This window comes from Pseudophryne corroboree, chromosome 6 (assembly GCF_028390025.1).
Source record: "Pseudophryne corroboree isolate aPseCor3 chromosome 6, aPseCor3.hap2, whole genome shotgun sequence".
Classification (NCBI taxonomy): domain Eukaryota; kingdom Metazoa; phylum Chordata; class Amphibia; order Anura; family Myobatrachidae; genus Pseudophryne; species Pseudophryne corroboree.
Genome location: NC_086449.1, coordinates 745384009 through 745408790, shown reverse-complemented (window position 1 = coordinate 745408790; position 24782 = coordinate 745384009). Strand labels below are relative to the sequence as shown.

General features: G+C 53.6%; 1 long non-coding RNA gene across 1 annotated transcript in view; it reads left to right on the top strand.

The window, feature by feature from the left end:
• The first annotated feature begins 2619 nt into the window (after nt 1–2619).
• The window catches only part of LOC134935654 (uncharacterized), a 37833-nt gene continuing 15670 nt past the window's right edge, over nt 2620–24782 (top strand). The window contains exon 1 of the long non-coding RNA XR_010180312.1: nt 2620–2760. This is a non-coding gene — a long non-coding RNA (uncharacterized LOC134935654). The remainder of the gene's footprint in view (nt 2761–24782) is intronic.

Genomic DNA, 24782 nt, shown 5'->3' with positions numbered 1-24782 from the left:
CCCAACGCACCCTAACCTCTGGCGGGAAAGGATATAATGCCAATAACATTTTAGAAATTATCAGTTGTTATCGGGGGAAACCCACGCATTATCACACACCTCATTTAATTTCTCAGATTCAGGAAAACTACAGGTAGTTTTTCCTCACCGAACATAATACCCCTTTTTGGTGGTACTCGTATTATCAGAAATGTGTAAAACATTTTTCATTGCCTCAATCATGTAACGTGTGGCCCTACTGGAAGTCACATTTGTCTCTTCACCGTCGACACTGGAGTCAGTATCCGTGTCGGCGTCTATATCTGCCATCTGAGGTAACGGGCGCTTTAGAGCCCCTGACGGCCTATGAGACGTCTGGACAGGCACAAGCTGAGTAGCCGGCTGTCTCATGTCAACCCCTGTCTTTTATACAGAGCTGACACTGTCACGTAATTCCTTCCAACAGTTCATCCACTCAGGTGTCGACCCCCTAGGGGGTGACATCACTATTACAGGCAATCTGCTCCGTCTCCACTCATTTTTCTCCTCATACATGTCGACACAAACGTACCGACACACAGCACACACACAGGGAATGCTCTGATAGAGGACAGGACCCCACTAGCCCTTTGGGGAGACAGAGGGAGAGTTTGCCAGCACACACCAGAGCGCTATATACAGGGATAACCTTATATAAGTGTTTTTCCCCTTATAGCTGCTGTATTATTTAATACTGCGCGTAATTAGTGCCCCCCTCTCTTTTTTAACCCTTTCTGTAGTGTAGTGACTGCAGGGGAGAGCCAGGGAGCTTCCCTCCAACGGAGCTGTGAGGGAAAATGGCGCCAGTGTGCTGAGGAGATAGGCTCCGCCCCCTTTTCGGCGGCCTTATCTCCCGTTTTTCTGTGTATTCTGGCAGGGGTTAAATTCATCCATATAGCCCAGGAGCTATATGTGATGCATTTTTTTTTGCCATCCAAGGTGTTTTATTGCGTCTCAGGGCGCCCCCCCCCAGCGCCCTGCACCCTCAGTGACCGGAGTGTGAAGTGTGCTGAGAGCAATGGCGCACAGCTGCAGTGCTGTGCGCTACCTTGTTGAAGACAGGACGTCTTCTGCCGCCGATTTTCCGGACCTCTTCTGTCTTCTGGCTCTGTAAGGGGGCCGGCGGCGCGGCTCTGGGACCTATCCATGGCTGGGCCTGTGATCGGTCCCTCTGGAGCTAATGTCCAGTAGCCTAAGAAGCCCAATCCACTCTGCACGCAGGTGAGTTCGCTTCTTCTCCCCTTAGTCCCTCGATGCAGTGAGCCTGTTGCCAGCAGGACTCACTGAAAATAAAAAACCTAAACTTAAACTTTTCCCTAAGCAGCTCAGGAGAGCCACCTAGTGTGCACCCTTCTCGGTCGGGCACAAAAATCTAACTGAGGCTTGGAGGAGGGTCATAGGGGGAGGAGCCAGTGCACACCAGGTGACCTAAAAGCTTTTACTTTTGTGCCCAGTCTCCTGCGGAGCCGCTATTCCCCATGGTCCTTAAGGATGCCCCAGCATCCACTAGGACGTCAGAGAAAAAATTTGTTAATTTTTTAGGACACCACTAGTATAAACATAGCAAAGCATTATTCATTCACTAAGGCTTTCAAATGTTGCTGGAAAGTATTTGCTGCTCTTAGTAGGCTCTACTCTTTCCATGTTAATTTGTCTGCTGATCTTTATGTTTCATGTCTCCTGTGGAAGATGTATGCAGCTCCCCTTGTTCTAGGTTGCTTTTTCTCAGGTATCTCATGTGCACTTACTGTAGGTTAGAGGTGTTTGTCTACCCCTTCCAGTTTGCACAGAGGTGGTAGGATTGCTGGTCAGTTTTCCACATTGGGCAGGGACGTGCAGTCAGGGGAGGCAGTGCCTCCCCTGTCCTTAGTGGTTAAAATAATACAAAGAATTACCAGGGGTGCGGGGCATAGCACTGGGCACATTCCACAAACAATAAAGATTGTGGAGTGTTAGGATAGCAAGAACATTAAATTATGTTGCTTTTAATCTCAAAGGTTGACCGTGTCATGAGTAGTGGCTAATAATGATGGAAGATCATCCTAGAGCAGGGGTGGGACTACATATACCAGCAATCCCTGCCATAATTTTGCTATCAGGGCTTGCTAAAACTGTGGCAGGGCATACTGGGATGTGTAGTTCAACAGCAGCTGAAGGGCCGCTTATTGTCCACTTACATCCTAGAGGCTGCCCCGGGTCCAGCCAGAGCCGTAACTAGGTGTGTGCCAGCGGTGCGTTGCACACAGCGCATCTGCACTGAGGGCGCATCCGCTGGCACACACACAGCCGCGCCAGTACCATAATTACCGAAAAGTAATGTAAGCAGATGCTCAGGACCCTGCTTACTGAGCTTGCGCCGCACGCCGCTCTCTCTTCTCCCCTTTTCACAGGACACTGTCACAGCGTGCTGCGTGCGATGCGTCAGGGAGAGGAGCCGCTGCCAACATGAAAATATACAGGTTGTGATATGTGCTACCCACTACTCCCCCCCCCCTCCCCCCGGATCATCAGCTACTGGAAGCACCCCCGCCAGTAACTTCGGCTACTGGAAGCAACTCCCCCCCCCCCACCCGGATCTCCGGCTACTGGAAGCACCTCCTACCTCGGGCCAGGCAGCCTTGCTCTCAACTGCCATACTCCTGCCGGTCCACACGCAGCAAGCTTAGCACAGGGAAATGAGCTGACAAGAAGGTGGTGCGGCAGCCGGACAGAAGTTGAGATGTGCACGGGACTGAGGCGGGGGTGAGTTTGGGGCAGCAGCGGCTGATGGTTCCAGAAATGTGTGTGTGTGTGTGTGTGGGGGGGGGGGGGGATGGGGTGTGAGGGAAGGGGGGGGATGTTTGCTAGCAGTAGCCAACGATTGTGGGTTTGGATGGGTTGGGGCAGGCAGTAATGTGTGTGGTAGTAGTAGCACTACATTTCTAGGCAAGTGTCAGTAGTTTTTTATTTTCACTTTATATGTAAACTTACATAATACTAACACTCTTGTTCAGGGCAATAACTAGGTGTGAGCAGAAAGTGCTTTGCCCACAGTTCATTTGGCCAGTGGGCGCACCTTCCACATACACCCGATTGGCCACACCGCCACCTATTTCCCCCGTGTGCTCTGCTGGCAGATGCTCCAGCCGCTACTCCTGCTCCCCTGAGTAGATCGCTGACAGCCTCTGCGGCCGCTCTTCCCGTTTAGAGTGCTGAGGCTGCTCCTCCCGCTCCCCTTTGTAGATCACTGCGCCCAGTCCTTCCGTTCCCCTGTTAAGAGTGCTGACATACGCTGCAGTCACTCCCACACCCCTGTATAGAGCGCTGATGGCCCCACTGTAAATAATGCAATAAAGTATTTACACTCACACTACACTACACTACAGTGCACTACACTACAATACAGTACATTACACTACAGTACACCCTAAAGGTAAGGGGGAGGATGTAAGGGGCTCTACCTGGCGTAATGTAAATAGGGGGATCTTCTTGACGTAGTGTGTATAATGTGCTCTTCCTGGCATAATGTCTACTATGGGCTCTACCTGGCGTTATGTGTATAATGGGCTCTCCCTGGCGTTATGTGTATAATGGGCTCTACCTGGGGTAATGTATTGAGGGCTCTACCTGGGGTAATGTATTGAGAGCTCTTCCTGGCGTAATGTGTTTAATGTGCTCTGCCCGGCGTAATGTGTATAACGTGCTCTACCTGGCGTTTGTGTATATGTGATCTACCTGGCGTTATGTGTATGTGTTCTACCTGGCATTATGTGTATAATGTGCTCTACCTGGCACAATATGTACAAGTGTCACTACTGTGTGATGTGATCTTAATTGGTAATTATTATGTGGCCATGCCCCTCCCCATGAAGTCACACCCCTAAACTTTTGCAACGCCCTTCTGACGCGCACTGCATATTTTAACTATGGTGGTGGGGGGCGCCGTTGCTGTTTCTTGCACACAGCACTAAAATTACTAGTTACGGCACTGGGTCCAGCCACCAGTGCCGTAACTACGTGTGTGCCAGGTGTGCCTGGCACACAGCGCAGTCGCATTGAGGGTGCAACGACCACCATTCCCTAAAGTCAGGAAGTCAGGCTCCTCGGTGCTGCGGAAGGAGAGTGACTGCTGCAGCAGCGACAACGGCAATTATATTGCGCTGCTGTGGCTCCCTCCTCCCCCTCCCTCCTCCTCCTCCTTCTCCCCTGCCCCTGGAGCTGGCAGCACCGAGGAGCCTGACTGCCTGAGCCAGCGGAGAGATGGTAAGTATCATCTATTCTATTCTATCTGTCTGTCTGTCTATCTATCTATCTATCTATCTATCTATCTATCTATTTATTTACCTAATGTGTAAAAGGGGGACTCTGTCTGCTGTAATGTGTAAAAAGGGGACGCTGTCTGCCATAATTTGTAAAAAGGGGGACGCAGTCTGCCATAATGTGTAAAAAGGGGGACGCTGTCTGCCGTAATGTGTAAAAAGGGGATGCAGTCTGCCAAAATGTGTAAAAAAGGGGAAGCTGTCTGCCGTAATGTGTAAAAAGGGGGACACTGTCTGCCGTAATGTGTAAAAAGGGGGGCACTACTGTAATGTGTAAAAAGGGGACGCTGTCTGTCATAATGTGTAAAAAAGGGGACACTGTCTGCTGAAATGTGTAAAAAGGGGACGCTGTCTGCCATAATGTGTAAAAAGGGGGACGCAGTCTGCCATAATGTGTAAAAAGGGGGACGCTGTGTGCCGTAATGTGTAAAAAGGGGATGCAGTCTGCCAAAATGTGTAAAAAGGGGAAGCTGTCTGCCGTATTGTGTAAAAAGGGGGACACTGTCTGCCGTAATGTGTAAAAAGGGGGGCACTACTGTAATGTGTAAAAAGGGGACGCTGTCTGCCGTAATGTGTAAAAAGGGGACACTGGCTCCTGTAATGTGTAAAAAGGGGGACTATCTGCTGTAATGTGTAAAAAGGGGGACTATCTGCCATAATGTTCAAAAAGGGGGACGCAGTCTGCCGTAATGTGTAAAAAGGGGGACTGGCTACCGTTATGTGTAAAAAGCGGATGCTGGCTGCCGTAATGTGTAAAATTGGGGACTATCTGCCGTAATGTGTAAAAAGGGGGACGCAGTCTGCCGTAATGTGTAAAAAGGGGACGCAGTCTGCCATAATGTGTAAAAAGAGGAAGCTGTCCGCCGTAATGTGAAAGAGGGGCTGTACCTGCTGTAGTGGCGCTACTGTGCGGCGTAATTTTAATAATGAAGACTACTATAATATGTAATATGAATTGGTATTATTTTGTGGACACACCTTTTCCCCACGAAGCTACGCCCCTATATTTTTTGACGCGCGCCTACGGCGCGCACTGCCCCTTTTTTACATAGGGGGGCGCTGATGCCCTATCTTGCACACAGTGCTAAAATGTCTAGTTATGGCACTGCCAGCCACCTTTACCCATTTTGACCCCAAGTCAGCAGTTGAATATAATCCTGTGGCTCCACATCCTTCAGTGCCCAAGAAAGTAAGGCAAAGTGCTCACCCCTTTGTGACTGGAGTTCCCCTTTAAATAAATGTGCAAAGGTTATTCTCGTAGGTTGGGACCATTTACACCACATTTATCAAATAGGTTCTTGTGCTTTGTTTAGATACTTATTCTAAACTACTCATAAATATTTATTGTAATGTATGTTTTCATCTGATGGTTAAATATTTAATCCAGACAGTTCCTTTGGGCTAAAAGAAGAAAAAAAATCAGCAATGTCTTTTCATATGCAGAGTAACATTAATATTCTTAGCTTACAGTGGTTCTAAACAAGCTGTCTCATTAATACCAACAGCACATATCATCCAGATTGAACCGTTTAGAGTCACTGCCACTGGCTCATCTGAATCCATTGAGAGGCTGCAGCTTGAGGGGTAATTGTGATACATGTATTATTCAAAGGCCAGAGCTGCCTGTGATTTTGGGCCAAAACATCCTGTCATCTCCTAATGCGTCTTGAAAAGTTGCGCAGTGGGAGAAAACCTGGTGGTATAGCAGTCTATACCAGTAAGTACTTTATCCTCTCGCTGGACAAGGTACAATCAGCAAGCTTTTTACTTTGCACTGGAATTCATATAAAATCCGGACATCACATGTTAAAATCTGGCTCTTATTAAAACCTTCTCCTTTAGATCTGCTTTCATTAAGTATTAACTATTCTTTACGCTACTTCCAGTTCTGTGCAACGCTACTTCCAGTTCTGTGCAACGCTACTTCCAGTTCTGTGCTTCAGAGCCGGCCCTAACCAATATGATGCCCTAGGCAAGATTTTGGCAGGTGCCCCGGGCCCTAGCACCACCGCTAGTTCTGCAGGAGATGCCTGGCATGAGTCAGCTGGCAGCTCTGCTAATGTCGGGCGCCTTTTGTTTATGAAAATGCATCTTATTTGCATTACTATGTGGCTAGGATGCACATGCAGCTTCTGCTGATTAAAATGATATGCAGTATGGCTATATACTGTGTGCGACTGCGGCTGTATCTGCATACAAAATGCTACATTACAGTGGTTTCCAGGAATACACTGCAACGTAGCATTTCGTATGCAGATACAACCGCAGTCACACACAGAATATAGGCATGCCGCATATCATTTTAATCAGCAGAAGCTGCTGGTGCCCCTAAGCATACCAAATGCCCTAGGCAGTTGCCTAGTTTGCCTATGCCTAAGGCCGGCTCTGCTGTGCTTAAAGGGGTTTTGTCCACCTATGGAAAAAAGTTAGTTATTTAGGGATAGCACCCAATAGAGTCTTCAGTGGTGGTTGCTCACCCTTCCCAAACACCTCCCACTGCTAATGATAGCCGTGCGTCACCACCAGGGCTGATAGCTGGGAGACAAGAGACCTAGCAGTGGAAACTGGAATGAGAATTCAAACTGCAGCTCAGAATGTATATAAAGAAAACAGTTTCTGATTGGGTAGGAAGGAACCAAGGCCAACACAATCAGCATCAGTGCTTACTAAACCAATTGAACACAGAAACATTTGACGGCAGATAAGAGCCACTTGGCCCTTCTAGTCTGCTCATGTACACACACATGCTTACGCATTAGAGTTCATTTTTTTGTCAGGAACCAACAAACCTACCAGTAAATATTTGGTTGACAACAGGCGTCAGGATGTTAGATGGGGGTGGGGAGCAATAGCCAGCAAACTCATTAATATCCTTGATTTGGAGGGGATGCGTTCAATTTGCCGGCTGTCGGGATCCCGGCGGTCAGGCTACAGATGCCGGAAATCCCGCCAGCCCACAATGCTGCCAGCCGGAATCCTGGCAAAACAGGACTATTCCCACTTGTGGGTGTCCACGACACCCATAGAGTGGGAACATATCCTGTGGTGAGCGTAGCGAGCCATCGTGCTCGCCGCATGGCGAGCACTGCAAGCCCACAAGGGGATTCTTTGCACACGCCCCACTGCCGGCATTTCTGGCGGGTAGGATGTCGCTGTCAGGATATGGACAACCGGCATCCCGTCCGCCGGTAAATCATACTGATTCCATTTGGAAATTGTTGTACTTGAAACTTATGCTACAGGTGAAACTCAGAAAATTAGAATATCGTGCAAAAGTTCATTTATTTCAGTAATTCAACTTAAAAGGTGAAACTAATCTATCTTGTGGGGATTGTCACTCCAGCGGCGTGCCCAGCATCTCCAGAGATGCGGGGCTGTACTGGGCTGCTCTCTGAGACTCTTCCAGATCTGTCGGCTCCTCTTCTATGACAGGAACCAGGTGTTGTAGTAGACTTTCCCCTGCAGCACAAGACTCCTGTCACTGCGGAGGAGCACACATTTTATTGTCACACCCGGTAGCGGGCCGCACCCCCCGCACCCACCTTGTGACGCCACTGACCCTTGGGCTCATATAGTGTGTGTAAATCTGGCTCTAGTACTAGCCAGTGCCTCCTCAGTCATGTACCTCACCGCAAGTCCCTGCTAAAGACCATCGGCGTTAATACTGAATTGTTACCCCTATAGCTGCTATAACAGAACCCCACACTCTTCTGGGAAATCTTCACACTAAAATTTGGAACACTGCGACAGGAGTTCTAATCCAGACAGTCACAGGAGCATTAGGTATCTATTTACTAAGCCATGGATGGAGATAAAGTGGACGGAGATAAACTACCAACCAACCAGCTCCTAGCTGTCATTTTTCAAAACCAGCTTGTGACATGGCAGTTAGAAGCTGATTGGCTGGTACTTTATCTCCATCCACTTTATCTCCATCTAAGGCTTAGTAAATAGACCCCTTAGTGAGGTTGGTCACAAAAGTTGGGCAATAACAAGGCTTGTGATGTTGGACCTAATTGGATTTAGTTCAGAGTTTCTGTATATCCACCAACGCGTTTCTGCGAGGTGACTTGCTTTCTTCTTATGAACTAGAGGATAGGAAAAAAATGAGCATACAGCTTTATCATATACATTACTATTGATTTATATATATATATATATATATATATATATATATATAGGCAAAAAAGGGGGCGGCACTCGTAGACTTTAAAGGTGCAAAAATTGTATTTCACGAAAAAAACAACGTTTCGGGGTTAATATACCCCTTTGTCAAGGTGAAATGAGCATACAGCTTTATCATATACATTACTATTGATTTATAAAGAGATATATATATATATATATATATATATATATATGTACAAAGAGAGAAAAGAAGACTTGTGTTGGGGCACACAAATAAAAATTATAATGAAGTTTTCTGCAGCGGGGTACATTGTGATTCCACAGGGAATTACATTGGGGTGTAGAGTTGGATCTTGATCTGAGGCACCAACAGACTAAAAGCTTTGACTGTTCCCAGGATGCACAGCGCCGCCTCCTCTATATCCCCGCCTCCAGCCAGGCACTGGAACTCAGTTTGTAAGTTGGTGCCTGCAGTGCAGGCAGCTAACAGGGAGGGCTGCAATGTGCAGCCCTAAAAAGAGCTTTTATGAAGAAAGAAGATTTCAAGGGCCGCCACACAGGTACTTAAAAGTGCTATATGTCATTCAGACATATCGTGCTCCGTCTCCCCCACCTCCCCCAGTGGCGCTGTATACTCCTGTGCCATGGTTACCGGGTACTTGCAGCGGAGGGCTCCGATGTCTTCAGGGCACGCACACACTCACTGCTGCTCTCAAGGATCGCGTGGCCGCATCATAAGACGGAGGTAAGAGGGTCTCCCAGGCGGAACCCGCTGAAAATTGTGATCCGGTGCGGTCTCCAGGAGACGGGCCGTGCATGCTGGTGTGGACACTGTGGCCGTACAGGGACCCCACTAGACCACCAGGACAAGGGGTACAGGTCGGATTATAAAAAAGGGATAAGGCTTTGACCTGTAGCCCCTCCCCCAGTCCCAGGCACCATTTACTGCAAATGTTCCCACCCTGGAGCTGCATCTCTCTGTCTCCCTCACTCCCTGTCAGCGTTTGGGCGCCATTACAGACATGCTGAGCTAACTCTGGGACTACTGGGCAATGTCTCCTCTGTAAAGCTGCCTGCATCATCAGCGCTGTGCATTACAGGACACTTAAGTATTCTACATGTCATTTGGACAGTGTTAGTTAAGAACAAGTGCATAACTACAGGGATATTTCGTACAAGTACCCTGGGATATACATCCAGTCTTTACTGTGCATTGTTATATCTATATACTTACATAGCTTTACTTGGTAGTACAGTTACTACTACTTATATTGTACTATTACGCCCTACGGTTACGCTTTCAGATAATGGCCCTCATTCCGAGTTGTTCGCTCGTTAGTGGTTTTCGCAACGGAGCGATTTGTCGCAAACTGCGCATGCGCAATGTTCGCAGTGCGTCTGCGCCAAGTAAATTTGCCAAAAAGTTAGGTATTTTACTCACGGCTTAACGAAGAAATTTCTTCGTTCCGGTGATCGGAGTGTGTTTGACAGGAAGTGGGTGTTTCTGGGCGGAAACTGGCCGTTTTATGGGTGTGTGCGGAAAAACGCTGCCGTTTCTGGGAAAAACGCGGGAGTGGCTGGAGAAACAGGGGAGTGTCTGGGCGAACGCTGGGTGTGTTTGTGACGTCAAACCAGGAACGAAACTGACTGAACTGATCGCAGTGGCAGAGTAAGTCCCGAGCTACTCAGAAACTGCAAAGAAATTTCTATTCGCAATTATGCGAATCTTTCGTTCACAATTCTGCAAAGCTAAGATTCACTCCCAGTAGGCGGCGGCTTAGCGTGTGCAAAGCTGCTAAAAGCAGCTAGCGAGCGAACAACTCGGAATGAGGGCCAATGTCGGCTAAACAGGGCGATAGATCCATGGTTGATCCTGCACCACACAGTGCTGATGCAACGGATTGCTCTGAGGAAAACATAGCAGCTGAGGGTTCGCGTGCTGGGGGTTCTATACCCCTCAGTCAGTCTGCAGCAACGGGGGCACATCAAGACCTACCTTGGGCTGTTTTTTCTAATTTACTGACTACGCTAGTAACTAGACTTGCGCCCCCTGTGGGACCTCCTGTGCCATTGCAGACACATATTGTCCCTGCAGTTAATCCGCCATGGGCAGATACTCTGTCCCCTCAGTTACAGCAATTAAATCAGTCTTTGACTAAGCAAAATCCTAACCCACGCCTGACTAGGACTAAGGGGTCATCTAAGTGGGCCATTACTTCCTCACAATCCCACACTCCCCCATGGGAGGGCGGTGGAGAGGTAATGCTCAAGCCTCCTCCTCCCCTCAATAGCTTGGCCATCACCTTTCCTTTCTGCATTACCTCTCCACCGCCTTCTCACATTGGGGAACATTAGAGCGGTAATGCTCCGGCCTCCTCCTCCCCTCACTAGCCGGGCCATCACCTCTCCTTGCTGCATTACTTCTCCGCCACCCTCCCACGTGGGAGGGCGGTGGAGAGGTAATACTCCAGCCTCCTGCTCCCCTCAGTAGCCGTTCCATCACCTCTCCATGCTGCTTTACCGCTACACCACCCTCCTTCTTGAAGGGACGTTAGAGAGGTAATGCTCCAGCCTCCTCATTCCCTCAGTAGACGGTCCATCACCTCTCCTTGCTGAATTACCTCTCTGCTGCCCTCTCCGTGGGAGGGTGGTGAAGAGGTAATGCTTTAGACTACTCCTACCCTCAATAGCTGGGACATCACATTTCCCTGCTGCATAACCTCTCTGCCGCCCTCCCCATGGGCCGACGTTAGAGAGGTAATGCTCTGGCCTCCGCCTCCACTTAGTAGCTGGACCATCACCTCTCCTTGCTGCATTACCTCTCTGCCTCCCCCCTCCGTGGGAGGGCGGTGGAAAGGTAATGCTCCGGCCTACTCCCCTCAGTAGCCGGGTCATACCCTCAAACTTCCTACATTTCCTCTCCACTGCCCTCCCCCGTTGGAGGGTAGTAGAGAGGTAATGCGCTGACCTCCTCCTCCCCTCAGTAGCTGGGCCATCACCGCTCCTTGCTGCATTACTTTTCCACCACCCTTCCACATGGGAGGGGCGGTCAAGAGGTAATGCTCCGGACTCCCCCTCCCCTCACTAGCCGGGCCATCCCCTCTCGCTGCATTACCTCTCCGCTGTCCTCCCTCATGGGAGGGCGGTGGAGAGGTAATGCTTCAGCCTCCTCCCCTCAGTTGCCAGTCCATCACCTCTTGCTGCATTAACTCTCCGCAGCCCTCCCCGGTGGGAGAGAAGTGGAGAGGTAATGCTCCGGCCTTCTCCTCCCCTCAGTAGCCAGGCCATCACCTCTCCTTGCTGCATTACCTCTCTGCCGCCATGTCCCGTGGAAGGGCGCTGGAGATAAAATGCTCCGGCCTCAACCTCCCTTAGTAGCACATCCATCACCACTCCTTACTGTATTACCTCTTCGCCACCCTCCCCTATGGGAGGGTGGTGGAGAGGTAATGCTCTGGCCTCCTCCTCCCTTCAGTAACCGGGCCATCACACCTCCTTGCTGCATTACCTCTCCGCTTCCATCTCCAGTTGAAGGGCAGTGGAGAGGTAATGCTCTGGCATCCTCCTCCCCTCAGTAGCCGGTTTACCACTTCTCCTTGCTGCATTACCTCCCTGCCACCCTCCCCTCTGCGGGGACGATAGAGAGGTAATGCTCTGGCCTCCTCCTACCATCAGTAGCCAGTTTGTTACCTATCCTTGATGCATTACCTCCCTGCCGTCCTCCCCCGTGGGAGTGTGGTAGATAGGTAATGCTCCGGCCTCCACCTTCCCTCAGTAGCCGGGCCATCACCTCTCCTTGCTGCATTACCTCTCCGCCGCCTTTCCCCGTGGGAGGGCGGTGGAAAGGAAAAACTCTGGCCACCTCCCCTCAGTAGCCAGGTCATCCCCTCTCCTTGCTGCATTACCTCTCCGCTGCCTTCCCCTGTGGGAGGGTGGTGGAGAGGTAATGCTCCGGCCTCCTCCCCTCAGTTGCCAAGCCATTACCTCTCCTTGCTGCATTACCTCTCTGCCGTCCTCCCCCGTAGGAGGGCAGTGGAGAGGTAATGCTACAGCCTCCACCTTCCCTCAGTAGCCGGGCCATCACCTCTCCTTGCTGCATTACCTCTCCGCCGCCTTTCCCCGTGGGAGGGCGGTGGAAAGGAAAAACTCTGGCCTCCTCCCCTCAGTAGCCAGGTCATCCCCTCTCCTTGCTGCATTACCTCTCCGCTGCCTTCCCCTGTGGGAGGGTGGTGGAGAGGTAATGCTCCGGCCTCCTCCCCTCAGTTGCCAAGCCATTACCTCTCCTTGCTGCATTACCTCTCTGCCGTCCTCCCCCGTAGGAGGGCAGTGGAGAGGTAATGCTACAGCCTCCTCCTCCCCTCAGTAGCCGGGTCATCACCTCTACTTGCTGCATTACCTCTCCGCTGCCATCTCCAGTGAGAGGGCGGTGGAGAAGTAATGCTCTGGCCTACTCCTCCCCTCAGTAGCCGGTCCATCCCTGCTCCTTGCTGTATTACCTCTTTGCCACCCTCCCCCATGGGAGGGTGGTGGAGAGGTAATGCTCTGGCCTCCTCCTCCACTCAGTAGCTGGGCCATCACCTCTCCTTGCTGCATTACCTCTCCGCCGCCCTCCCTGTGGGAGGGCAGTGGAGAGGTAATGCTTTGGCCTACTCCTACCCTCAATAGCTGGGACATCACCTTTCCCTGCTTCATTACTTCTCTGCCGCCCTCCCCCATGGGGTGACATTAGAGAGGTAATGCTCTGGCCTCCGCCTCCACCCAGTAGCTGGTTCATCACCTCTCCTTGCTGCATTACCTCTCTGCCACCCTCCCCCGTGGGAGTGCGGTGGAGAGGTAATGCTCCGGCCTACTCCCCTCAGTAGCCGGGTCATACCCTCAACTTCCTACATTTCCTCTCCGTTGCCCTCCCCCGTTAGAGGGTGGAGGAGAGGTAATGCTCTGGCCTCCTCCTCCCTTCAGTAGCCGGGCCATCACCACTCTTTGCTGCATTACTTTTCCACCACCCTCCCACATGGGAGGGTGGTGAAGAGGTAATGCTCCGGACTCTGCCTCCCCTCACTAGCCGGGCCATCCCCTCTCCTTGCTGCATTACCTCTCCGCTGTCCTCCCTCGTGGGAGGGCGGTGGAGAGGTAATGCTCCGGCCTCCTCCCCTCAGTAGCCAGTCCATCACCTCTCGCTGCATTACCTCTCCGCCACCCTCCCTGGTGGGAGAGAAGTGGAGAGGTAATGCTCTGGCCTTCTCCTCCCCTCAGTAGCCGGGCCATCACCTTTCCTTGCTGCATTACCTCTCTGCCGCCATGTCCCGTGGGAGGGTGGTTGAGAGAAAATGCTCCAGCCTCCTCCTCCCCTTAGTAGCACATCCATCACCTCTCCTTGCTGTATTACCTCTTCACCACCCTCCCCTATGGGAGGGTGGTGGAGAGGTAATGCTCTGGCCTTCTCCTCCCCTCAGTAGCTGGGCCATCACCTCTCTTTGCTGCATTACCTCTCTGCCGCCCTCCCCCGTAGGAGGGCGGTGGAGAGGTAATGCTCCATCCTCCTCCTCCCCTCAGGACCGGGTCATCACCTCTCCTTGCTGCATTACCTCTCCGCTGCCATCTCCAGTGAGAGTGCGGTGGAGAGGTAATGCTCCGACCTCCTCCTATTCCCCTCAGTAGCCGGTCCATCACCTCTCCTTGCTGTATTACCTCTTTGCCACCCTCGCCCATGGGAGGGTAGTGGAAAGGTAATGCTCTGGCCTCCTACTCCACTCAGTAGCTGGGCCATCACCTCTCCTTGCTGCTCTACCTCTCCGCCACCATCTCCCATGGAAGAGCGGTAGAGAGGGAATGCTCCAGCCTCCTCCTCCCCTCATTAGCCAGGCCATCACCTCTCTCTGCTGCATTACATTTCCGCCTCCCTCCCACGTGAGAGAGTGGTTGAGAGGAATTGCTCCGGGCTCCTCCTCTCCTCAGTAGCCGGGCCATCACCTCTCCTTGCTGCATTACCTCTCTGCCGCCCTCCCCCATGGGAGAGTGGTGGAGAGGTAATGCCCTGGCCTCCTCCTTCCCTCAGCCGTGCCATCACCTCTCCTTGCTGCAGTACCTCTCTGCCACCTCCCCATGAGAGGGCGGTGGAGAGGTAATTCTCCAGCCTCCTCCTCCCCTCAGTAGCCAGCCCATCACCTCTCCTTGATGCATTACCTCCCTACCACCCTCCCCTCTGGGGGGACAGTAGAGAGGTAATGCTCTGGCCACCTCCTCCCCTCAGTAGCCGGTCCGTTACATCTCCTTGCTGCATTACCTCTCTGCTGTCCTACCCCGTGGGAGCGTGGTGGATAGGTAATACTCCGGCCTCCTTCTCCCCTCAAATGCCGGGCCATCACCTCTCCTTGATGCATTACCTCTCTGCTGCCCTCCCCCGTGAGTGGGTGTTGGAGAGGTTATGCTTCAGCCTCCTCCCCTCAGTAGCCGGGACATCCCTCTCCTTGCTTCATTACATCTCTGCTTCTCTCCCCCGTGGAAGGGTGGTGGAGTGGTAATGCTCCGGGCCTCCTCCTCCCATCAGTAACTGGTCCATCACCTCTCCTTGCTGCATTACCTTTCTGCCACCAACCCCCGTGGGGGGATGGTGGAGAGGTAATGCTCCAACCTCCACCTCCTTTCAGTAGCTGAGCCATCACCTCTCCATGCTGTTTTATCGCTCCACCGCCCTCCCCTTTGGCGGGACATTAGAGAAGTAATGCTCCGGCCTCCTCCTCTCCTCAGTAGCCGGGCCATCACCTCTCCTTGCTGCATTACCTCCCTACCACCCTACCCTGTGGGGGGACAGTAGAGAAGTAATGCTATGGCCTCCTCATCCCCTCAGTAGCCAGTCCATTACCTCTCCTTGCTGCATTACCTCTCAGCCACCCTCCCCCGTAGGAGTCTTGGAGAGGTAAAGCTATGGCATCTACCTCCCCTCAGTAGCTGGGCCATAACCTCTTTTTGTTGCTTTACCTCTCCACCACCCTCACCTGTGGAGGGACAGTAGAGAGGTAATGCTATGGTCTCCTCATCTCCTCAGTAGCCAGTCCATTACCTCTCCTTGCTGCATTACCTCTCTGCCGTCCTCCCCCGTGGGAGGACGGTGGAGAGGTAATGCTCCAGCCTCCTTTTTCCCTCAGTAGCTGGGTCATCACCTCTCCTTGCTGCAGTACCTCTCTGCTGCCATCTCCTGTGAGAGGGCAGTGTAGAGATAATGCTCGGGTGTCCTCCCTTCAGTAGCCGGGTCATCCCCTCAACTTCCTAAGTTTTCTCTCCACTGCACTCCCCCGTTGGAGGAAGGTGGAGAGGTAATGCACCGGCCTCCTCCTCCCCTCAGTAGCCGGGCCATCACCTCTCCTTTCTGCATTACCTCTCTTCCACCCTCCCCCATAGGAGGGCGGTGGAGAGGTAATGCTCCGACCTCCTCCTTCCCCTCAGTAGCAGGGCCATCACCTCTCCTTGCTGCATTACTTTTCCACCACCCTCCCACATGGGAGGGCGGTGGAGAGGTAATGCTCCGGCCTCCTCCTCCCCTCAGTAGCCGGGCCATCACCTCTCCTTGCTGCATTACTTCTCTGCCACCCTCCTGCGTGGGAGGTCTTTGTAGCGGTAATGCTCTGGCTTCTTCCTCCCCTCAGTAGCTGTGCCATCACCTCTCCTTGCTACATTACCTCTCTGCCGCACTCCCATGTGGACAGGCGGTGTAGATGTAATGTCCTGGACTCCTCCTCCCCTCAGTATCCAGGCCATCACCTAACCTTGCTGCATTACCTCTCTGCCACCATTCCACGAGGTTGAGCAGTGGAGAGGCAATGCTCCGGCCTCCTCCTCCCCTCAGTAGCCTGCCATCATCTCTCCTTGCTGCATTACCTCTCCGCCGCACTCCCCCATGGGAGGGCGGTGGAGAGGTAATGGTCCAGTCTACTCCTCCCCTCAGTAGCTGGGCCATCACCTCTCCTTGCTGCATTACCTCTCTGCTGCCCTCCCCATTGAGGGGACATTATAGATATAATGCTATGGCCTCCTCTTCCCCTCAGTAGCTGGTCAATCAACTCTCATTGCTGCATAATCTCTCTGCTGCCCTCCCCATGGGAGGGCGGTGGAGAGGTAATGCTCTGTTATCCTCCCCGTAGTAGCCGGGTTATCCCCTCTTCTTACTACATTACCTCTCTGCTGCCCTCTTCTGTTATAGGGCGTTGCAGAGGTAATGCTCTGGCCTCCTCCTCCCCTCAGTAGACGAGCCATCACCTCTAGTTTCTGCATTACCTCTCCGCCACCCTCTCCCGTAGGAGGGCGGTGGAGAGGTAATGCTCCGGCCTCCTCCTCCCCTCAGTAGCTGGGCCATCACCTCTCCATGCTGCATTACTTCTCCACCTCCCTCCCAAGTGGGAGGGTGGTGGAGAGGTAATGCTCTGGCCTCCTTCTCCCCTCAGTAGCTGTTCCATCACCTCTTTGCTGCATTAACTCTCTGCCACACTCACCCCATGGAAGGGCATTGGAGAGGTAATGCTCCGGCTTCCTCAACCCCTCAGTATCCGGGCCATCACTTCTCTTTGCTTCATTACCTCTCCGCCACCATCCCACGGGGTAGAGTGGTGGAGAGGTAATGCTCTGGCCTCCTCCTCCCCTCTATAGCATGGCCATCACCTTTCCTTGCTGCATTACTTCTCCGCCACCCTCCCCCATAGGAGGGCAGTGGAGATTTAATGTTTCAGCCTCCTCCTCCCTTCAGTAGCTGGGTCATCACCTCTCCTTGCTGCATTACCTCTCCGCCATCCTAGCCTGTGGAAGGGCGGTGGAAAGGTAATGCTCTGCCCCCTTCCTCTCTTCACTAGACAGGGCCATCACCTCTCCTTGCTGCATTACCTCTCTGCTGCCCTCCCACATGGGAGGGTGGTGGAGAGGTAATGCAATGGCCTCCTCCCCTCAGTAGCTGGGCCATAACCTCTCCTTGCTGCATTACATCTCTGCTACCCTCCCACATGGAAAGGCGGTGGAGAGGTAATGCTCCGGCCTCCTCCTCCCCTCAGTATCCGGTCCATTACCTTTCCTTGCTGCATTACCTCTCTGCCGCTCTCCCCCGTGGGAGGGTGGTGGAGAGTTTATGCTCTAGCCACCTCCTCCCCTCAGTATCCGTGCCATCACCTCCTTGCTGCATTACCTCTATGCTATCATCCCACAGGGTAGAGCGGTAGAGAGGTAATGCTCTGGCCTCCTTCTCCCCTCAGTAGCTGGTCCATCACCACTCCTTGATGCATTACCTCTCCGACGCCCTCCCCATTGGAGGGCGGTGGAGAGGTAATGCTCTGGCCCCCTCCTCCCCTCTATAGCTTGTCCATCATCTTTCCTTGCTGCATTACCTCTCCGCCACCTTCCCCTGTGGAAGGGAGTGGAGAGGTACCGCTCCAGCCTCCTCCTCCCCTCAGTAGCCAGCCCATCACCTCTCCTTGCTGCATTACCTCTCTGCCACCCTACCCTGTGGGGGGATGGTAGAGTGGTAATGCTCCGGCCTTCTCCTCCCCTCAGTAGCCAATCCATCGCCACTCCTTGCTGCATTACCTCTCTGCCGATCTCCCCCATGGGAGAGCAGTGGAGAGGTAATGCTCTGGCATTGTCCTCCTCCCCTCAATAGCTGGGCAATCACCTTTCCTTGCTGCATTACCTCTCTGCCGCACTCCCCATGGGGGGACGTTAGAGAGGTAATGCTCTGGCCTACTCCTCCTCCCCTCAGTAGCTGTTCCATCAACTCTGTTGCTGAATTACCTCTCCGCCGTCCTTCCCTGTGGGAGGGGGGTGGAGAGGTAATGCTCCGGCCTCCTCCCCTCAGAAGCCGGGTTATCCCCTCTCCTTACTACATTAACTCTCTGCTGTCCTCCCCATTGGAGGGTGTTGGAGACGTAATGCTCCGGCCTCCTCCCCTCAGTAGCTGGGCCATTACCTCTCCTTGCTGCATTACCTCTCTGCCACCCTCCCCCATGGGAGTGTGGTGAAGAGGTAATTCTCCGGCCTTCTCCTTCCCTCAATTGCCGGGCCATCCCCTCTCCTTGCTGCATTATCTCTCTGCCACCTCCCTGTGGGAGGGCAGTGAAGAGGTAATGTTTTGGCCTCCTCCCCCCCCCTCAATAGCTTGGCCATCACCTTTCGTTGCTGCATTACCTCTCTGCCGCCCTCCACCATATTAGGGCAGTGGAGAGTTAATGCTCCGGCCTCCTTCTCCACTCAGTAGCTGGGCCATCACCTCCCCTTGCTGCATTACTTCTCCACCACCCATCCACATGGGAGGGCATTGGAGAGGTAATGGTCCGGCCTTCTCCTCTCCTCAATAGCTGGGCCATCACCTTTCCTTGCTGCATTACCTCTGTGCCGCCCTCTTGATGGGGGAACATTAGAGATGTAATGCACTGGCCTCCTCCTCCCCTGAGTAGCTTATCCATCAACTCTCCTTGCTGCATTACCTCTCTGCCGCCCTTCCCTGTGGGAGGGCGGTGGAGAGGTAATGCTCCGGCCTCCTCCCCTCAGTAGCCAAGTTATCACCTCTCTTTATTACATTACCTCTCCGCTGCCCTTCCCCGTTGGAGGGCGTTGGAGATGTAATGCTCCAGCCTCCTCCTCTTCTCAGTAGCCGGGCCATTACCTCACCTTTCTGCATTACCTCTCTGCCTCACTTTCCCATGGGAGGGTGGTGGAGCGGTAATTCTCTGGCCTCCTTTTCCCCTCAGTAGCTGGGCCATCACCTCTCCTTGCTGCATTACGTCTCAGCTAACCTCCCCCATGGAAAAGTAGTGGAGAGGTAATGCTCCAGCCTCCGCCTCCCCTCAGTAGCTGGGCCATCACCTCTCCTTACAGCATTACCTCTCTGCCGCCCTCCCCATGGGAGGGTGGTGGAGAAGTAATGATCTGGCCTCCTCCTCCTCTCTATTGTATGGCCATCCCCTTTCCTTGCTGCATTACCTCTCCGCCACCCTCCCCCATAGAAGTGCTGTGGAGAGTTAATGCTCCAGCATCCTCCTCCACTCAGTAGCTGGGCCATCACCTCTACTTGCTGCATTACTTCTCCACCACCCTTCCACATGGGAGGACGGTGGAGAGGTAATGCTCTGGCCTCCTCCTCTGCTCATCAGTTAGTCCACAGGTTCTCAAACTCGGTCCTCAGGACCCCACACAGTCATGTTTTGCAGGTCTCCTCACAAAATCACAGGTGAAATAATTAGCTCCACCTGTGGACCTTTTAAAATATGTCAGTGAGTAATTAATACACCTGTGCACTTGCTGGGTTACCTGCAAAACATGCACTGTGTGGGGTACTGAGGACCGAGTTTGAGAACCACTGAGTTAGTCCATCACCTCTCCTTGCTGCATTACCTCTCTGCCGTCCTCCCCTGTGGAAGGTAGGTGGAGAGGTAATGCTCCAGCCTCCTCCTCCCCTCAGTAGCCAGGCCATCACCTCTCCTTGCTGCATTAACTCCTCCTCCCCTCAGTAGCTGGGCCATCACCTCTCCTTGCTGCATTGCTTCTCCGCCACCCTCCCACATGGGAAGGAGGTGGATAAATAATTCTCCATCCTCCTCCTCCCCTCAGGAGCTTGGCCATCATCTCTCCTTGCTGCATTACCTCACCGCCACCTTCCCCCATGGAAAGGTGGTGGAAAGGAAGTGCTCTGGCCTACTCCTCCCCTCAGTAGCCGGGCCATCACCTCTCCTTGCTGCATTACCTCTCCGCTACCATCCCACGGGGTAGAGCGGTGGAGAGGTAATGCTCTGGTCTCTTCAATTCAGTAGTTGATTCATTACCTCTCCTATGCCCTCCCCATGGGAGGGCGGTCGAGAGATAATGCTCTGGCCTCCTCCTCCCCTCTATAGCTTGGCTATCACCTTTCCTTGCTGCATTACCTCTATGCCACCTTCCCCTGTGGAACGGCGGTGGAGCGGTAACGCTCCAGATTCCTCCTCACCTCAGTAGCCAGCCCATCATCTCTCCTTGCTGCATTACCTCCCTGCCACCCTACACTGTGGGTGGATGGTAGAGAGGTAATGCTCCGGCCTCTTCCTCACCTCAGTAGCTGGTCCATTACCTCTCCTTGCTACATTACCTCTCTGCCGCCCTCACCAGTGGGAGGGTGGTGAAGAGGTAATGCTCTTGCCTTGTCTTCACCTCAATTGCCGGACCATCACCTCTCCTTGCTGCATTACCTCTCCGCCGTAATCCACCATTGGAGAGCAGTGGAGAGGTAATACTCTGGCCTCCTCCTCCCCTCAATAGCTGTGCCATCACCTTTCCTTGCTGAATTACTTCTCTGCTGCCCTCCCCATGGGGGGACATTAGAGAGGTAATGCACTGGCCTCCTCCTCCCCTCAGTAGTTTATCCATCAACTCTCCTAGCCGGGCCATCACCTCTACTTACTGCATTACCTCTCCACCGCCCTCCCCCATGGGAAGGTGGTGGAGAGGTAATGCTCCGGACTCCTCCCCTCAGTAGCCGGGCCATTACCTCTCCTTACAGCATTACCTCTCTGCCACCCTCCCCCGTGGGAGGGCAGTGGAGAGGTAATGCTCTGGACTCCTTCTCCCCTCAGTAGCCAGGCCATCACCTCTCCTTGCTGCATTACCTCTCCACTGCCCTCCCCCATGGGAGGGCGGTGGAGAGGTAATGCGCTGGCCTCTTCCTCCCCTCAGTAGCTGGGCCATCACCTCTCCTTGCTGCATTGCTTCTCCGACACCCCCCACATGGGAAGGCAGTGGATAAATAATTTTCCATCCTCCTCCTCCCCTCAGTAGCGTGGCCATCCCCTCTCCTTGCTGCATTACCTCTCCGCCACCTTCCCCCATGGAAAGGCGGTGGAAAGGTAATGCTCTGGCCTCCTCCTCCCCTCAGTAGCTAGGCCATCACCTCTCCTTGCTGCATTACCTCTCTGCTACCATCCCACGGGGTAGAGCGGTGGAGAGGTAATGCACTGGCCTCAATTCAGTAGTTGATCCATCACCTCTCCTTGCTACATTACCTCTCCGATGCCCTCCCCATGGGAGGGCGGTGGAGAGGTAATGCTCTGGCCTCCTCCTCAACTCAGTAGCTGGGCCATCACCTCTACTTACTGCATTACCTCTCCGCTGCACTCCCCCATTGGAGGGTGGTGGAGAGGTAATGTTCCAGCCTCCTCCCCTCAGTAGCCGGGCCATCACCTCTCCTTGCAGCATTACCTCTCTGCCACCCTCCCCCATGGAAAGGCGGTGGAAAGGTAATGCTCTGGCCTCCTCCTCCCCTCATTTGCCGGGCCATCACCTTTCCTTGCTGCATTACCTCTCCGCTACCATCCCACGGGGAAGAGCGGGGGAGAGGTAATGCTCTGGCCTCCTCAATTTAGTAGTTGATGCATCACCTCTCCTTGCTGCATTACCTCTCCGATGCCCTCCCCATGGGAGGGCGGTGGAGAGGTAATGCTCTGGCCTCCTCCTCCCCTCTATAGCTTGGCTATCACCTTTCCTTGCTGCATTACCTCTCTGCCATCTTCCCCCATGGAACGGCGGTGGAGAGGTAATGCTCCAGCCTCCTCCTCCCCTCAGTAGCCAGCCCATCACCTCTCCTTGCTGCATTACCTCTCTGCTACCCTCCCCCATGGGAGGGCGGTGGAGGGGTTATGCGCTGGCCTCCTCCTCCCCTCAGTAACTGGGCCATCACCTCTCCTTGCTGCATTGCTTCTCCACCACCCTCAAACATGGGAAGGCAGTGGAGAATTAATTTTCCATCCTCCTCCTCCCCTCAGTTGCTTGGCCATCACCTCTCCTTGCTGCATTACCTCTCCGCCACCTTCCCCCATGGAAAGGCGGTGGAAAGGTAATGCTCTGGCCTCCTCCTCCCCTCAGTAGCTGGGCCATCACCTCTCCTTGCTGCATTACCTCTCTGCTACCATCCCACGGGGTAGAGCGGTGGAGAGGTAATGCACTGGCCTCAATTCAGTAGTTGATCCATCACCTCTCCTTGCTACATTACCTCTCCGATGCCCTCCCCATGGGAGGGCGGTGCAGAGGTAATGCTCTGGCCTCCTCCTCAACTCAGTAGCTGGGCCATCACCTCTACTTACTGCATTACCTCTCCGCTGCACTCCCCCATTGGAGGGTGGTGGAGAGGTAATGTTCCAGCCTCCTCCCCTCAGTAGCCGGGCCATCACCTCTCCTTGCAGCATTACCTCTCTGCCACCCTCCCCCATGGGTGGGGAGTGGAGAGGTAATGCTCTGGACTCCTTCTCCCCTCAGTAGCCGGGCCATCACCTCTCCTTACTGCATTACCTCACCGCCACAATCCCACGTGGTAGGGGGCGATGGAGAGGTAATGCTCCGGCCTCCTCCCCTCAGTAGCCGGGCCAACACCTCTCCTTGCTGCATTACCTCTCTGCTACCATCCCACGGGGTAGAGCAGTGGAGAGGTAATGCTCTGGCCTCCTCAATTCAGTAGTTGATCCATAATCTCTCCTTGCTGCATTACCTCTCCGATGCCCTCCCCATGGGAGGGTGGTGGAGAGGTAATGCTCTGGCCTCCTCTTCCCCTCTATAGTTTGGCTATCACCTTTCCTTGCTGCATTACCTCTCTGCCACCTTCCCCCGTGGAATGGCGGTGGAGAGGTAATGCTCCAGCCTCCTCATCCCCTCAGTAGCCAGCCCATCATCTCTCCTTGCTGCATTACCTCCCTGCCACCCTACACTGTGGGTGGATGGTAGAGAGATAATGCTCCGGCCTCTTCCTCACCTCAGTAGCTGGTCCATTACCTCTCCTTGCTGCATTACCTCTCTGCCGCCCTCACCAGTGGGAGGGTGGTGAAGAGGTAATGCTCTTGCCTTGTCTTCACCTCAATTGTCGGACCATCACCTCTCCTTGCTGCATTACCTCTCCGCTGTCCCCCACCATTGGAGGGCAGTGGAGAGGTAATACTCTGGCCTCCTCCTCCCTTCAATAGCTGTGCCATCAACTTTCCTTGCTGCATTACTTCTCTGCTGCCCTCCCCACGGTGGGACATTAGAGAGGTAATGCACTGGCCTCCTCCTCCCCTCAGTAGTTTATCTATCAACTATCCTTGCTGCATTACCTCTCTGCCACCCTTCCCCGTGGGAGGGCGGTGGAGAGGTAATGCTTCGGCCTCCTCCTCAACTCAGTAGCCGGGCCATCACCTCTACTTACTGCATTACCTCTTCGCTGCCCTCCACCATGGGAGGGTGGTGGAGAGGTAATGTTCCAGCCTTCTCCCCTCAGTAGCCGGGCCATCACTTCTCCTTGCAGCATTACCTCTCTGCCACCCTCCCCCATGGGAGGGCAGTGGAGAGGTAATGCTATGGACTCCTTCTCCCCTCAGTAGCCGGGCCATCACCTCTCCTTGAAGCATTACCTCACCACCACAATCCCACGTGGTAGGGGGCAGTGAAGAGATAATGCTCCAGCCTCCTCCCCTCAGTAGCCAGTCCATCACCTCTCCTTGCTGCATGACCTCGCTGCTACCATCCCACGGGGTAGAGCGGTGGGGAGGTAATGCTCTGGCCTCCTCCTCCCCTCTATAGCTTGGCTATCACCTTTCCTTGCTGCATTACCTCTCTGCCACCTTCCCCCGTGGAACGGCGGTGGAGAGGTAACGCTCCAGCCTCCTCCTCCCCTCAGTAGCCAGCCCATCATCTCTCCTTGCTGCATTAGCTCCCTGCCACCCTACACTGTGGGTTGATGGTAGAGAGGTAATGCTCTGGCCTCTTCCTCACCTCAGTAGCTGGTCCATTACCTCTCCTTGCTACATTACCTCTCTGCCGCCCTCACCAGTGGGAGGGTGGTGAAGAGGTAATGCTCTAGCCTTGTCTTCACCTCAATTGTCGGACCATCACCTCTCCTTGCTGCATTACCTCTCCACCGTCCTCCACCGCTGGAGGGCAGTGGAGAGGTAATTCTCTGGCCTCCTCCTCCTCTCAATAGCTGTGCCATCACCTTTCCTTGCTGCATTACTTCTCTGATGCCCTCCCCACGGGGGGACATTAGAGAGGTAATGCACTGGCCTCCTCCTCCCCTCAGTAGTTTATCCATCAACTCTCCTTGCTGTATCACCTCTCTGCCACCCTCCCCCGTGGGAGGGCAGTGGAGAGGTAATGCTCTGGACTCTTTCTCCCCTCAGTAGCCAGGCCATCACCTCTCCTTGCTGCATTACCTCACCGCCACAATCCCACGTGGTAGGGGGCCGTGGAGAGGTAATGCTCCGGCCTCCTCCTCCCCTTAATAGCTGGGCCATCACCTTTCCTTACTGCAGTACCTCTCTGCCACCCTCCCCCATGGGGGAACATTAGAGAGGTAATGCTCCGGCCTCTTCCTCC